This window comes from Enhydra lutris, unplaced genomic scaffold (assembly GCF_002288905.1).
Source record: "Enhydra lutris kenyoni isolate GAN:26980312 unplaced genomic scaffold, ASM228890v2 scaffoldscaffold22, whole genome shotgun sequence".
Taxonomy (NCBI): Eukaryota; Metazoa; Chordata; class Mammalia; order Carnivora; family Mustelidae; genus Enhydra; species Enhydra lutris.
The window spans coordinates 22102004-22118438 of NW_019154106.1; the positions used below are offsets into that span (position 1 = coordinate 22102004).

Genomic DNA, 16435 nt, shown 5'->3' on the forward strand with positions numbered 1-16435 from the left:
GGTCTGATATATCATCATGTAGCAAAGAGGAATATTAATGCTGATATATCATCGGGTAACAAAGAGGAGTATTTTTATCTTGGGTTACTTCAGAAGGTAAAACAATCCCTAGTAGAAGTCAATTCTAGGAAGGCAGGTATTGATGAAATTTGAAAGAAACAGAATAGAATAAGACAAAGTAAACACTCTTTCCAATAGTCGGAGATGCTCCAAATCTGGAAGTCTCCCTCAGGACATTCCCTTGCTAGTTTGGGGGACTCCTTGGAAGGCATTTGTAGTGTGAAAAGTTAAATTAGCTAACCGCCAGGGTTCCATCCTATTCTGCTTTCTATGTTTCTATGATTCTATGAAACCGAAGACAAAAATTGGACAAGTATTGATTCAGAAGAACCCAGAGAGGTATGAAGCAACTACTGAAACATATCAAACTGTCTTGCAACCTGCCATAAAAGATTTGGGCTACTCCCTTAAGAATAGCCAAAAAGTTAAGATTGTTCAATCTTCCATCTTCCAGTTGGCCATTTGATCTACTTGAATTCCTGACACAAGTTTTTGCGGTCGTTTGGCCTACTTTGAATTCCTGACACAAGGGAGTTGTCATAAAAGAAAAGTTCTCTATAAATTGCATTTTGTTCTTCAGGAAATGCATTCTGTTTCACAGGAACATTTTGTAGACATGTTCATTTTTTTGTAGATGTGTCTAGTGAGTTGTGGGATTTGTCTTGGTTGGTGAGATGGTGGGGGAGTTGTTTTCAGTGACATCTAAATCCATGTTACTGTATTTTAAAGTTGTCTTTTTCTGTTGCTTCGACTGTTCACATGAAGTGTTTGACTTTCCTCTCTGCACTTATCTTTAAATTCAGAGGTTTGGATGGAGTCCTAAGTAAAGGTATTTAGCTATAGAAATTTTTAGGGCAGGGGCCCCTGGGTGGCTCAGTCAGTTAAGTGTCTGCATTTAGCTCTAGTCATGATCCTGGGATCCTGGGATGGAGCCTGGCTTTGGGCTCCCTACTCAGCTCGGAATCTGTTTCTCCCTCTCCCTTAGCCCCTCTGCTGGCCACATGCTTTCTTGTTCTCTCCCTCTCACATAAATTAAATCTTTAAAAAAATTGGAAAATTTGGGGTGAAAAAAATTCTGTTTTTCAACAAGGTATATGGGACATTCAAAAACTACATGTATATATCTAAGAAAGGAAAAAAAATGCTTATTCAGTAGTTATTCATGGAGTTCTTATGTAGCTTCCTTGTGTCATGTGCTGAACTTGGCATTAAAGATAAAATGGTGACCAAGTCAGACACAGCCTTTCTTTGAGGTACATGTAACTGGGAGTAACATATGATAAATTCTAAAAATGTTACAGTAGGGGAAGCCATTGATACTGGGGAGATGGCAGAAAGGGAAACTAATGTAGACTTAGAAAATCAGAAATTGCTGCTAGGTTGGCTCTGAAGTGTGAGTAGGAAGAGCTAAGAATGAGAAAACTCGGCTTAGCTGGTTTCCCAGATCTCTACTATATTCGTCCTAACTTAACACCATGACCAAGGCAGAACTGGTTTTTCTGGGACTCAAAGGTCATACATTTGTAAAGACTTTCTTTAAGGAGAAAACAAATACGTAAAGTGTGAAAACGCAACTGGGGACAAAATAAGTTATGATTTGAAATGAGAGAAATCTCAAGAAAATTCTGAAATTTTAGAGATTTAGAGTCTTTTCTTCTGAGTCCTTTGTGGGCCATTTTCCAGAAATACTTGTGTAGATTTGCTTCTGTGTGCAACCTGGCTTTCCCTCCCCACCCAGAATCCTCTAGGACTCCTAAGTAACTCTCAGCACTGGTAGATGATGGTACAAGTGAGGGATCTTGAAGCTCCATTAAACATAAAATAAACCCACCTTACCAGTGACTCCAGTTGAGAAGTAACAGGACATATTTAAGTAAACATATTTAAGTATGTTATGACTCTAAGAAATTTACTGTGAATTCTTGGTAAAAATCACACTTCAACTACCCAGGTTATGACACAGGCTTGGTTTTGACACACTTGGGTTTGAATTCTGGTTCTGCAGGTCATTAGCTGGATAAGGTCAGGCATATGAATTAAACTTATGGAGGCTCAATGATCTCATCTGTAAAACAGAGATAATGATGATACCCATCCTTTAGAATTCTGGTAAAAATTAAATAACCATCATAATCACCATCATCTTTGTCTTTTTAAATACTTTTAAATACTTTAAATACTAAAGCACTGAAGTTCATGGAGAACATCATGGTTTGAAATATTAAAATGTAAGTAAGCAAGAATGTACAGGATTTATAAACCAGTATTATAATTATACCTAACCTTAGGTAAACTTCGTAGTTAACAAAGCATTTCCATGTTTATTATGCCGTCTGATCTCACCGGATTCTGCCACGACTACTATATGCCTGGGACCCTTCAGTGTTTGCTGTCAGCATCCATTCTGATTGGACAATGTACTTGACATTCTAGTTGCTGCATATTTTGAATACCATCCTTTAAAAAAAAACATAATTGGGCTTCACTGTTACGATAATTTTTTTCTTTTTTTTAAGTGTGAAGTGACCGAAACTGAAAAGAATGACTTTCACAAAGACTCACAGGTCACAAGGGAGGTGGGTTATATTTAATTGGAAATGAACGGCCCAACTCCAATCTCAGTGCTTATTCCACAATATCAAAACTCGACATTAGTCTTGACATTAGTCTAACCTCAGATCATCTTGGAGTTAATAATAAAGGCAAATCAAGTAGAGCTAATTTCACAGATATTCTAAAAGGCCGTACTTACACTTTTGTTTCCTTCCTTCTGGTGGAAGAATCACCATTGGGCTCAGAGCTGTTGCTGCAATTAAGAGCATTAGAAGTACTGCATTCTAGTTCATGTGACACTGGAGATGTGCAGAGGCCATGCCTTACAGAGGCCTGGGTGATGACTGAGTGTTGAAGTAACTGGTGAAACAGAGAGAGAAGAACCCATCAACTTACACTTAAGAAAGCCATAGTTAATGAACATACAATGAATGCAAAGAGTCCATAACCAATACTGATGACTTGGTCATTATCATTAATCCCTTTCCTTGCAAGCTTTTAGCCTCTATCTATATATGCATCATTGGATTTCAAACCATGCAAAGTGTTAAGTGTTTTCTTCAGAGCTCCTTCAATCACTTCAGTGGAGGAAGGAGTTGAAGGGCTGGGCGTGTTATCTGGCATCTTTCATAACTGATAGTAGTGGGTGCATATTTATCTCTGTTATGTGTTGAACTTGTGCTTAAACTTTCCTTTGAAAGAGGGATGCTTATCTTAGAAGTAAGTTTGGAAACTTACTTAAAGGACCAGAATCTAGGTTGGAGACCCAGTCTACCACTTTTTAAATCTGATGTTGGGTAAGTTACTTCACAACTCCAGAATTCAGTAAAAACTGATTTGGGGGGAGAAAAAAAGGAAGATTACCTTCACCCAGGTAGTTGATAAACTGCTGAAATTGTGGTGTGAGATGGTCATTTCACCTGTAGAATAAGGGGTGCCTGGGTGGCTCAGTGGGTTAAGCCCCTGCCTTCGGCTCAGGTCATGAACTCAGGGTCCTGGGATCAAGCCCTGCATCCAGCCCTGCATCCGGCTCTCTGCTCAGCAGGGAGCCTGCTTCATCCCCTCTCTCTGCCTGCCTCTCTGCCTACTTGTGATCTCTCTCTCTCTCTGTCAAAAAAAAAAAAAAAATCTTTAACCTATAGAATAAGATTTCAGTTTTAGTTATTATTATTAAAATCTCATCAGTGGTACATTTAATGGCCAGTCAGTACATCTGACTTAATTAGCATATAAATATTCTTGGTAAACAAAGGCAAAATGCATTAATTAGGTGATTAGTCATGAGAATTGTTACCCACGCCCATATATTTTGAATTTGATCCCAACATTTTGCCTGAAGTTAAATTGATTATGTCGAAAGGGTATAGTTCCTACCACTATAATTCACTTGGATGACTTGACTACAAAATAGGCCTTTAGCAAGACAACAAATCATGCACAACTCCACTAAATAATATATATAATCAGGGTCTTTGTTTTTGCTACTGGTGTTATTATTATTATTTTTTTTTGTCTTTTAGGAGTATGCTTGAATACAACTGAATATCAAAAAAAGAAACAATTTGGTTAAAAAAAATGGGCAAAGGATCTGAACATTTTCCAAAGAAAGATGTACAGAGGGCCAACAGCTACATGAAAATAGCTACATGCATTTCCCTAATTATCCGGGACATTTAAATCAAAACCACAATGATGTATCACTTTACATCTGTTAGAATGGCTAGTAATGTATGAAAAAGACAAGAAATGACAAGTATTGGCCAGGATGTGGAAGAAAGGAAACCCTGGTGCACTGTTGGAGGGAATGTAAATTGGTGCAGCCATTATGGAAAACACTATGGAAGTTTCTTAAAAAAATTAAAAATAGAACTACCAGGGGTGCCTGGGTGGCTCATTTGGTTAAGTGGTCAAATCTTGGTTTCAGCTCAGGTGATGATCTCTGGGTCCTGGGATTAAGCCCAGTGTCATGCTCCACACTGAGGGAGGAGCCTGCTTGAGGATTCTCTCTCTTCCCCCTACTTCTGCCCTTCCTCATTCACTTGCACTCTTTCTCTGTCTCAAATAAATAAATAAATATTAAAAAAAATAGAATGGCCAATTTGATGCAGCAATTCCACTAAGTATCCAAGGAAAATAAAAACACAAATTTGAAAAGATAAAAGTACTTCTATGTTCATTATAGTGTTATTTACAAGAGCCAAGAAATGGAAGCCGTCTCAGTGTTCACGGATAGTTGAATTGATAAAGAAGATGTGGTATAATGGAAGAATCGTCATCAAAAAAAGAATGAAACCTTGCCATGTGTGACAACTTTGTTAGGCCTGGAATCTATCATGCTGAGTGAAATAAGTCAAAGAAAGACAAATATTGTAGAAGTTCATGTATATATGATATTTAAAAACAAAGCAAACACAAAATAAAACAGACTTATATTTACAAAGCACAAACTGATGGTTGTCAGTTGGGAATATGGGGTGGATAAAGTAGGTGAATTGGATTAAAGGTCTGCTTCTAGCCCTTGGAGTCCACTCTGACCTGGGCTTGGCCCTTGAAGGAGGAGCTTGTGGCAGCCACAGGTTCCAGGTGTTTTGAGCTCCAGACAGGATGATGGAGGTTGTTTGCAACAACTATCTAGGTAAGAAGGTCCATATTAAATGCAACACTGATGGCACCATCGGGGACCTTAAGAAGTTGGTCACAACCAACTGGTACCCATTAAAACAAGATCATCCTGAAGAAGTAGGACAAGATTTTTAAGGCCCATGTTTCTCTGGCAGACTGTGAAATCCATGATGGGCTGAACCCAGAGCTTTTTTACCAACAGAGCAGAATTCCTTACCCTGCCCCACCCTCCTCTCGCCTCCCTTCTCCTCCCCTCTTCTCCTATCCTCACCCCCACACTGGTATGGGTGCCTGTTTTTATTTATTTGTTTTAAAGATTTTATTTATTTGAGAGAGAGAGAGAGAGCAGAGGTGGGGAGGAGAGGGAGAAGCAGACTCCCTTTGAGCCAGGAGCCTGATGTGGGGCTCAATTCCAGGACCCCAGGATCACGACCTGAGCCTAAGGCAGATGCTTAACTCATTGAGCCACCCAGGTGCTCCAGGATGCTTGTTTTTAAAAACTCATGTTAGGGGCACCTGGGTGGCTCAGTGTATTAAAGCCTCTGCCTTCTGCTCAGGTCATGATCCCAGTGTCCTGGGATCGAGCCCCGCATCAGGCTTTCTGCTCTGAGGAGAGCCTGCTTCCTCCTCTCTCTCTGCCTGCCTCTCTGCCTACTTATGATCTCTGTCTGTCAAATAAATAAATAAAATCTTAAAAAACAAAAAACAAAACAAAACAAAAAACCCTCATGTTAATAAAATCTTTGAAGTTGCAAAAAAAAAAAAAAAAAGGTGTTCCTGGAGTATTGGCCTGCCATAGCCCTCTGAACCCACCCTAAAGTCCTGGGTGGGTGGACAGCTCCAGCAGCACCTCCAACCAAGCCTGTCCACCCAAGGATGGCAAAAGGCAGCAAGAGTCTGAGGGCAGCTGGCCAGAAGCTGCATGAATCCCCTGCCCAAGTCTGGACCCCCTCCTCTGCTGTCCCTTCTCCATTGCCCCTGTGATTCCAGCCAGAGCTGGTATTTCTAATCAGAGGATGTCTTCACAGAGTGTAACCCCTGAAAGGGGTCTTGGTCATTTGGAAGAGGACACAGTGTCCCCTCTGGCTAGGGGAATGTCAAAAAGGAATAATTTGGTTTGTTTTATGTTATTTTGGGTTTTATTTATTTATTTGTTTTTTATAAAGTATAAAAATACATTTTCATGAAATATAAAATATAAATATTATATAATATATATATTTATAAATAATTTTATATTATTTATCTTATTTTGGTTTGTTTTTTTAAAGGTGCTTGCTTGTTTAATGTAAATAATAGAAAATCTTAATATCTTTTCTGTAACACGGAGTAACATTTTAATGTCATGTTTTAGATGTACATACTATAACAAAGCAAAAAAAATAACTAAGTATTAAATACATCATGGTGTACATGATGTAAATACATACATGGTGTAAATACATCATGATGTAATGTACAGCTGAGAGAATGCAGTTACTAATATTGTAACGACTTTTGTGGTGACAGGGGCAGCTAGACTTACTGTGGTGACCATTTTGTAATGTATATGAATATCAATTCACCATAGCTTACACCTGAAATTAATACAATATTGTATATCCATTATTCTTTAATAGTTTTTTCAAACAATAGGCTTGATAACGTTCTGACTCTGATTTTCTGAGAGGTCCATAAATAGCTTTCTGTTTATGCCTCCATTGAGGCATAAATATGATTTCTGAGCTCAGATATGAAGTGAATTGTCTAAATGGCCAGGAAACTGTGTGAGGTGAGAAAGTCAGAGTCTCCGAGTACTGTTTTAAGTATTACTAATCCTGGCCACTCAACTGTAAACTGGCTATTTTTTTCATGAAAACATGTTTTTTCTGAGATTTATTCCTCTAACAAAAAGCAGGCTTAATGTTTTCTTGCATTATTTGATGTTAGCTTCCTTTCACAAATATAAGAACCCTAAGAATGAGATTCGAAATCCATTGTTAAGCGATATTGAGGGTGGTCTGTATTCCTGGAAAAATCGTGCAATGTGGGCATTTCCAATCTGGGATGTTAAAAATAGCTTTCCCGTCAAAATCCTGGAGCTGATCTGAAATCAGAATGACCTGGCAAGAACTCATCCTCAAAGTAGAGTTGGCTATAATACCACTTTCAATGGGGAAATCAGTGTGATAGCAAATATGCTAAGTATAGTGCTAGTTGTTATTAACATTATCAGTTATCATTTTAAAAACACATATTCAGTGATGAGCAACTAATGACTTACCTTGCCTTACAACTTGGTCTAAGACATCATCTGAAAGACAAGAAAAAAAAAAACCATATTTCTTCATCCAACCAAAATTTAATGAGTACCTGCTCTGTGCTGGAGATGTGAATAAGACAAAATATCTGTCCTTAAAAAATTTACATTCTTGAACAGAAACAGACAATTAATGTACTTTATTTTAGTTAGTGATGAGTACTATAAGAAAATAAAATAGGGCACTGTTATAAACAAGGGTGGAATATATAAGAAGGTAGGGATTTCTCTTAGAGATAGCGATTATACACTGAGTAAAGAGAAGAATGAACAAATGAGCTATTCAGCGGTGTTGGGTCAAAGTTCCTAAGAGAGGATAATGCAAAGATCCTGAGGCAGAAATTAATTTGTATGTTACAAAAACAGAGCAGGGGCCAATATTGCTGCAATGAAGTGTATGAGGCCAAGAGTAGTAGGAGCTGAAATGGTAGAAGCAATATTTCTCCACCTGCTTACCAATTCCTTCATCAGAATTTTAAAAATCCTATTTGTGTGGCTAAACTCTAATATGAAATTAGGTCCCCTACCTTAAACCCTTCTCTAATTATTATTATTCCTAGATGTTATTTCAAAGACTATTAATACATTTTCTGAATTTTTCTTTGCTAAAAAAGCCTTCAAGAATTTAGAAATAATAAAATAACTATCCATCACAGTTATAGATGTTACATTTCCTAAAGATGCCAGTATAAATGTAGATGGCTGTACAAATCGGTACAGGTGGGTATAGATGTCTGTGTAGGTATAGGTATAGATATACACAATTTCTTCAAAATACAAGCCCATGCACATTTCTGCCCTGAGCCAGTGCTAACAAAAATGGTTCCTCATCACTGGTCTAATTCAATTTCCAGATTTGTACATGGGTAGACTGAGGTTCATGAAAGTAAGCAACCAAATTGACCAATGAGATGTTGACACATTTCCTGCTTTCCCTATATCCTTGTGATTTTGATGCTGATGGGTTTAAAACATATACATATTTTGTTTTGTTTTGTTTCTGAAAAGCAGAATTGATATTATGCTGCAGGAAATGGGCAAAAAAAATATGATCAATGTTTCTAAAAAGTCCCTACTTTATGCAAGAATACCTTCCATGTAGCCACATCAAATATGATGCTTGAATCAGTTAGAGGCAAATGTGATCTTCTTTAGAAACATTCCTCCTACCAGTGTTCATCATTTGCATGAGCACATGTTAAGGGAGACAAGTCCGCATTGCACTCTCAGGGATTTAAAATGTGTCAATTAGATCAGTTACATGCAATTGCAAAGGGGAGAAATGTTGTCTTTTTTTTTTTTTAGAAAGTACTTATTTTCAGTGTGGCTGAGGGGACCCTGATGAAATGTGAGGGGAAAACTCATATCTAGTGTAGGTGGTTGTATACTCCAGATTTCACGTCTCAATTTAGCATATTGTTCTCCACTCCTAAGAATGAATGCTCAGTACATTTTATATAGTTTCGAAGTAACTTTTTTTCTCCCCCCTGGGGAAGACGTTGCTCTTGAAAAGGGAAATAAACACATCTTATTGTTGGTGACGAAAGTGAAGCGCCCTGGAAAAAAATACTGTTCTTAGCAACAGTTAAAGCTATCATCAAGGGAATTAAATGTTCTAGTGGCAATAAGAATATGGTGCGGTTGGTTGGGTTTATTATAAAAAAAGAGATCATATCCACTGTTCCTATAATTAGTTCAATGGTAAGAGACAGTATCCTGGGGAAGAGATATTAGAGTGTGTATCATAGTTAGAAAAGAAGTTTAGTCAGCAGAGATTCAGATTAAACATAAATATAAAAGAAAAGAAAAGAAAACCACAAGTAATAAGTGATCAAAGTGCCAAGTGGCACAGCCCCGCCAGAATTTGAAATGTGAGGAGGCCACATCTGAAATTATTGTTAGAGTTTTTGAGAGTAAGAGACTAATCGAAACACAATAAAATATGTTATTTATTGGGATGCACACAAGTGTGTATTAAAGGTCAATCTTTGTTCCAAAGGCAGCTTCAACTGAACATAATGGAACTGGGGGTGGTGGTAGGGGTAGTGCGGGAAAGAGAGAGGGGAACAGACTGTAGTACCACGACACTGTTTGAAACATGTGCTATGTAAGGGTTCCTAAACCCAGTCCCACTGACCTGAAATTTAAAAGCAGGAAAAAAATAAGCCTCTGAGAATTCTTTGACTTTGAAGATGAGATCGTAAAATATTTGCTTCTCCTTTTTCAACGTTGTTGGTTCATTGTTGCATTAATAAAAGGAAAAGTCTGCTTAAACTTTCAGCAGGATGCTTTCTGAAGTCCTGAAAACTCATTCAAACCCAGTACCAGATTAATGGATTTCACAAATTCTGCATGGGCATGATTAGAAGAAGAGGAGAAAGGGGTCTGTTCGTTCATTCATTCATTCATTTTTTTTTTCAGCAATATAATAAATCATCTTAAAGGAAATCTGCCAAGAAAGTAGTTTGACCCCATTTGAAAAGAGGGCAACCCAGAATGAACCACTTATTCAGGATTTATAGTTGCCCTTAGAAACTCAGCAACCATAGGGCCTTGAACCAGAGGTATAGAGGTTAACACGTTAAACCAAGGATCAAAACTGAGGCACATGGGCTTCTAAGCTACTATCCGATACTCTGTCTGTTCCTGTTACTCCTCTTTTTTGAAGACAAAAACCAAAAATCAATTCCTCTAGCCCCTCAGCTTCTACAACTTTCCTTCACAGTACCTTGACTTGGGACAATATAAATTAGAAGTGAATAGAGGGAGGAAAAACTCCCTCGTCTTTATTCCATGGGGCCATTACTTTTAAAATATAAGTAAGATCGAACTTTAATTTACAGCTGAGAGTTCTCCAAGGTTTAGTTTCTCCTCTCTTACCTGTATTTTCCTCTCTCATTATAGATTGATGATGGCGAGCAACAGAGCTTTGCTAGGTATGGGTACAAAAAATAGGCAGTAGGAAATATGAGATTTTTGCCCAGCAGGAGCTGGGATGGAAGGGGAAGTTCTGGTTTTAGAAACAATGAGAGGAAAGAAAGTAGTAAGATGTGCCTGTTCCCACCCCCACCCCAAACAAGCCTCATTTATAGTCACTTCGTGTGTGTAGGTCATTTAAAATGTGTGCGTGTGTATCTATGCCTCTCTCTCTCTCTGTCTTTCTGTTCCTCTTTCTCTCTTTTAAGAAGGAAAGGAAATGTCCACACACTGGTTGATGACATATTGGCTTGGAAGATGGCCAAAGATAGATATATTTATCAAGCACAGCTGTTTCCATGTTTTAAAAATTGGTCTCTGGAGCTACAGCAAACGTGTGATTTTACTATACAAGAAAATGAGAGGAAGTAAGCATATCAACCTTTGGATGCCAAATGCCATTTGTAAACATATTTATAACTAGAAAGGATCTTAAGGATCAGATCAGTGTCATCAGGATCACCTGGAAATCTTTAAAAAATTGGTATATCTCAGCCCCATCTCTCAAAATTCTGATCAAGCAATTGCTTTGAAGCACAGAATTGTGTATTTGTTTAAAAAGGAAAAAAAAAAAGTCTTGGGTAAGTCTGATGCACATTCAAAATTGGGAACTTCTGACAATGCAACTTTTTCACAGCTGGCAAATTGTTTTAGTTGTCTGTCGCTACATAACAGATTACCCAAATTTAGGTGCTTAGCACAGTATACATTTCAGATCTCGCAGTCTGGTGAATCAGAAGTCTAGGCAGAGCTCAACCCGTTCTTTTACTCATCGTGTCACAAGATTGCAGTCAACATGTGGGCAGGGCTGTGTTCCTTTCTAGAACTTAGAATCCTTGCCCAAGCTCTTAGGATCTGGGGCCAAATTCCTTATGATTGTAGGATGGAGGTCCCCATTGGTGAATAGCTATCCTGAGGGGCCTCTCCTCCTATTTGACACTACAATTCCTCCCCAAATGGTCCTTCTGCAGGTCTGCTCATAACCCCCCCACCCCTAAACCACCTTACAATGTGGAACCTTATTCCTTTAAGCCAGTAGGAGAAGCTCTTGCCACCAGCTGCTAAGATACAGTCTTATGTAAGCCCAGAGTGACTGTCCCACCACCTTTGTCATTTTCTGTTGGCTGGAGGTAAGCCTCAGATCCTGCCCACACACTCAAGGGGAGTGTGTTATATAAAGATTTGACTCACTGGGGTCCCCTTCAAAGTTTAGCCACCACAGGGTATGCCAAGGAGCTCAACTGATCACTTGAGTTTATATAACTATTTGGCAGAATGTTAGTCTTATTAGTCTGGGTGATCTTCTGATAAATAATTAATTACATTTTATGTTTTTTAAATAGAGTATCCATGGTTAAATGCTGGTATGGGGGCATGTGTTTCCACTTTCTTACTGAGCTTGTCATAGAATGTGAAAACCAATTTATGAGTTTGCTCATTTTCCTTGTATCCTGTAGGTATAGAATTTGTGTAAAAATACTAATAGTTAATTTAAAAAGAACCTTTGGCCCTAACATTCAGTGGTGGTTTGAAACATGCCAATTTCTGCTAAAGTGTGATTTTCATGGCACTTGGAACCACTTTTTGAGTAGTCTGCAGTTGTAACTGGAATCACTCATGTGGCAAACATTTTGGCCTAAGGAAAGTTAAGTATTTGGCAAAAACCACAGCTGACAATGTGAGTTGAAGCTGTTTTCCCATTCTTAGCACTTTTATCACTACTTAAATATTTCTGCAGTGAGCATCACACAAATATATGAGGAACCTCAGGAAAAAGCTGGTCATTTTAACTGACCTCTAGCTAAGAGCACGTGTACGAGTCTGAAATTTAGTGGATCACCATCTGTTTCTAAATCTCTAAAGTCTGAACTTCGCAGTTGAGAAGTTCTTTCCAATATCTTTTTTTTTTTTCTGTTCAATTTAAAGTTATTCCATCTTGATATACCAGTAACAACTGTGGGCATATGTTGGGGAGACATATGTGTTTGGGGAGATACCAGTTTTTCTTTTGCATTATTAGTTCATTTAAATACAGATTCTATGGTTATAATTACTTGTAATACTCCTGTTGGCACAGAACACTTCCTTAAGCCAGTTCACCTAATTTGATTAAGAAATCACTTTTGAGACATTGCAAACACTCAGGTATACCAATGCAATATCATCAGGTTTGTTTCATATCCCTCTTTTGGAAAAAAATATAATTTTGTACTTACAGCTGATTCCTCATTATTCCAATCATAATCTGCTCTCCTTAACCATGTAAAGACAACCAGGCTAGAGGTAATTAGGATCCTGCAGCATGTGTGTATCCTTATCATGTATGTTTCTATACCTTCACTCCATATAGCTATAAAGGTATATAATATTATTTTGTTCTTCTATTGCATAAATTTTACAGATGTACTTTTTCAACTTGCTTTTTGTACCCAATATTATATTGTGAAATTTTGCATAGTGATACATGAGGAGCTAGTTCATTTATTTTGACTATTGTAGTGTTTTGTTATATAAGAGTACTATGAATTATTTACCCATTTTTAATTGAAGGACTTCTAATTATTTACCATTACTCATGGATAGGAAAAATGTTTCAGTGAACATCCCTGTAAATGTCTCACTGTGCTTATATGGGGGTGTTTCTCCAGGAAAATTGTGTTTAAACTTTTTAGACTGTAATTCACAGAAGGAAATACATTTTATCTTGGGACTCATGACCTGCACACAAGCCTATGTATTGAAAGATACTTACCTTTACCTTTTCTATATTCACATGCATATACACATGTGCACATACACACAGATATATGTATATGATGAATAAAATTTACTCTGGCATTTTGAGTTCTGTTCTAATAAACTAAAGTGGATAAAGACCCACTAAATTGAACTGGAAATCTTTTAATGGGTTATAATCGGCTCTTTTAAAAATGATGCCATAGGTTATATATCTAATACCAGAACTTCTATGAAAAATAGGCATTTTCAACTTCTTCATATTGCTAAATTGCTTTGTAGAGAGTTTGAGAAAATTTACACTATCACCAGTGGTATAAATGAGTTTCTATTTCTTTATTCTCTGTTTTCTCTTCAGTTCTTCACATCTTGTAGGGTTTTGGTTTTTTGTTTGTTTGTTTGTTTGTTTGTTTTTTGGTCTGAGGTATATATGACAAGTAAAAAAATTATATATATTTTAAGATCTACAACTTGACATTTTAATGTATAAATACATTGTGAAATGATCATCACAATCAAACTAATTAACATATGCATCACCTCACTGTTACCTTTTTTTTTTTCTTTTTTCATTTCTTTGTTTTCTAATTTTGAGAATGAACACTTTAGATCTACCCTCTTGGAAAATTTCAAGTATACACTACAGAATTGTTAACTATATCATCATGTGGTAGATTAATTCTCCACAACTTACTTATTTTGCATAACTGAAACTTTGCACCCTTGAACCAACATCTTTTCATTTTCCCACCAGTCCCACTAGTCCCTGCAAACCACCATTCTACTCTGTGTTTCTAGGAGTTTGACTATTTTAGATTCCACGTACCAGTGAGATCATGTACTATTTTGTCTTTCTGTGAATGGCTTACTTCAGTTTTCTCAAATTCCTTGTCCAGATTTGGAAACATGATCAGGGATGTGGAGATTATCTGAAAGAATCATAGTAAGCTTTGGTAAGACTCATTGCAACGAAATGGTACAGAAATTTTATAACATTATAGGAAATAGAATGTGAGATTACTTACCTATGGGCAGCCACTATTTCTCTAGATGTGCCTCCTACTCTTCTCATAACATAAAAGATGGAATCTGGGTTCCTCCAAACCTGTGGCTTCTTTACTTTGCATAAGTTACAGATAGCACCAGTTTTTCCCCAAGAGAAAAAAGGGGAGGTTTCAGGAATCTACATTAATTCTCTTATACCCTTGATCTGCTGAATATATTTTACATGATAGAACCATTATTACGTCAAATTGAAAGCACCCTACCAGAAGTCCTAAGGTGACTAGGGGTCAGGGGGTGAAGAGTATGTTACTTACTACCAATTCAAGCTACTTAGTGGACTTTTGTTTATTCAAGTTTCCTATATATTCTTTAGTCAGTTTGGGTATTTAATATTGTTCTTAAAATTTTCTTTTAGTAGGGTTTTCTAATATTTTGTCATAAAATTATCCATAGTACTCTACTATAATTTTTAAATATCAGTTTTATTTCTGATGATAGCCTGTTTTCAGCTATGATTTTAATGTTGTTTCTGTCAATTATTTCAAGTGTTTCCTTCCTGTTATTTCTTTTTTTCTGGAATCAGCTTTATTTTTGCTGAAAATTTTTGTGATCCCTCTGCCAATGTTGCTGTTTTAGTTAATTTCTGCATTGATTCCAAACTTTTCTTTCCAATTTGTTTTCACATTTTCCTCCTTTTAAAAAATCTAATTTCTTTAGTTAAATAGCAAAGACCACTAATATGCTGCATTTCTGCTTTTATAATACATGGATTAAAGCTTAAATTGTTATGAAAGATAGTCCTATCATCGCACGCCATAAGAACTTAAAGAATCCAATGTGCGCTGCCATTCAGTTCCAAATATTTCATGATACCAAGTATAATCTCCCGTGCTCTCACAAGAATAACTTGAGTGAAGTGTTCTCTAAATGTCCATTGGTTAAGTTTATTCATTAGATTCAAATATTTTCTAAACTTGATGTTTTGTTCGGACAACATCATCAAGAGGATTGGAACTAGTTACAGTTTTGCTGAGAATCTGTTTCCTTTATAGTTACTGTCTCTATTTTTCTTAATTTTTATAATCATCTTAACGTTTTTCTGTAAGTGACTATGTGAGGTATGTTAAAATCTTCCACTATGATTATGGAATTGTCTCTTTCTCTTTTTAGCTCTGTCATCTTTGTCTTTACATATTTGGGACTGTGTTACTGTTACGGATGCATTCAGGTTTAGAAATGGCATAACTGACAGTCGTGTGACTTCAGGCTTTGTAGAGGTTCTCTCTGCTGCTAGAGCATTTCACCTGCCTCTTTTCAGACATGCATCATCTTGTTTAGCTCATACTACCAGCTAAATTTTCTTTTTCATTTCTCACATCTGGCAGTCCATCCTCCACTTATTTTTCCTTCAGTGCTGTGTACCTGTTGTTGCTCTCTTTCTTAGATTCATATTCAGTATTTCTGTTTTGTAATGGGAAGTGGATCTAGGTTAGTTCAATCTGTGATGTGGCCAGAATCAGAAATTCAAACCTTAATTACTTACCCAGACTAAGGGCTTCTATTCGAGCAAAATAAATGTTATCTAAGTGATCCTTATTCCAAACAAAACAAGACAAAATAAATTCCTGATTGCAACTTATTTTTAGGATTTACTGCATTATTTCAGAACTTGCACCTTATTGTTACTACCACTCTAACAATATCACTATTACTCTTTCTTCTAATAATAGTAATAATAATAGCTAATTGCTAATATTTATGCAATGCATACTCTCTCCTAGCTACTTTTTGAACTGCTTTGTGTGCATTAACTCATTCTTTCATTCTCAAATACTATGAAGTAAATGATTATCATTCTTATTTCACAAAGAAACCAAGGCATACAGGCTAAATAACTTGCCTGAGATTACTTAATTGCTAAAGAACAGAAGCAGAGTCAGAACCCCAATGGTTTGGCTCCAAAGCCTTGATTCCACATTTAGACTCAAGCCAGAAAGTTACCTTCCCTAGGCTCCACCCTTTAAAAAAAATCTAAACAGGATTTCTCCAGTCAGTTCCTTTTTTGTAGCCATGGACTTCATATAGCTAAGGGGAGGGTCCCACTTATAGTCCCCAGCCATCTCTTAGATCAGGCCTTACTGTTTGTTGAGATCTGGAATTCCTACTCAAACTCTTTTTAAATGT

The 16435-nt window shown here is 36.9% G+C and overlaps 1 pseudogene; it reads left to right on the forward strand.

The window, feature by feature from the left end:
- Positions 1–5217: 5217 nt before the first annotated feature.
- LOC111149919 lies at positions 5218–15606 on the forward strand (annotated as a pseudogene).
- The last annotated feature ends 829 nt before the right edge of the window (positions 15607–16435 follow it).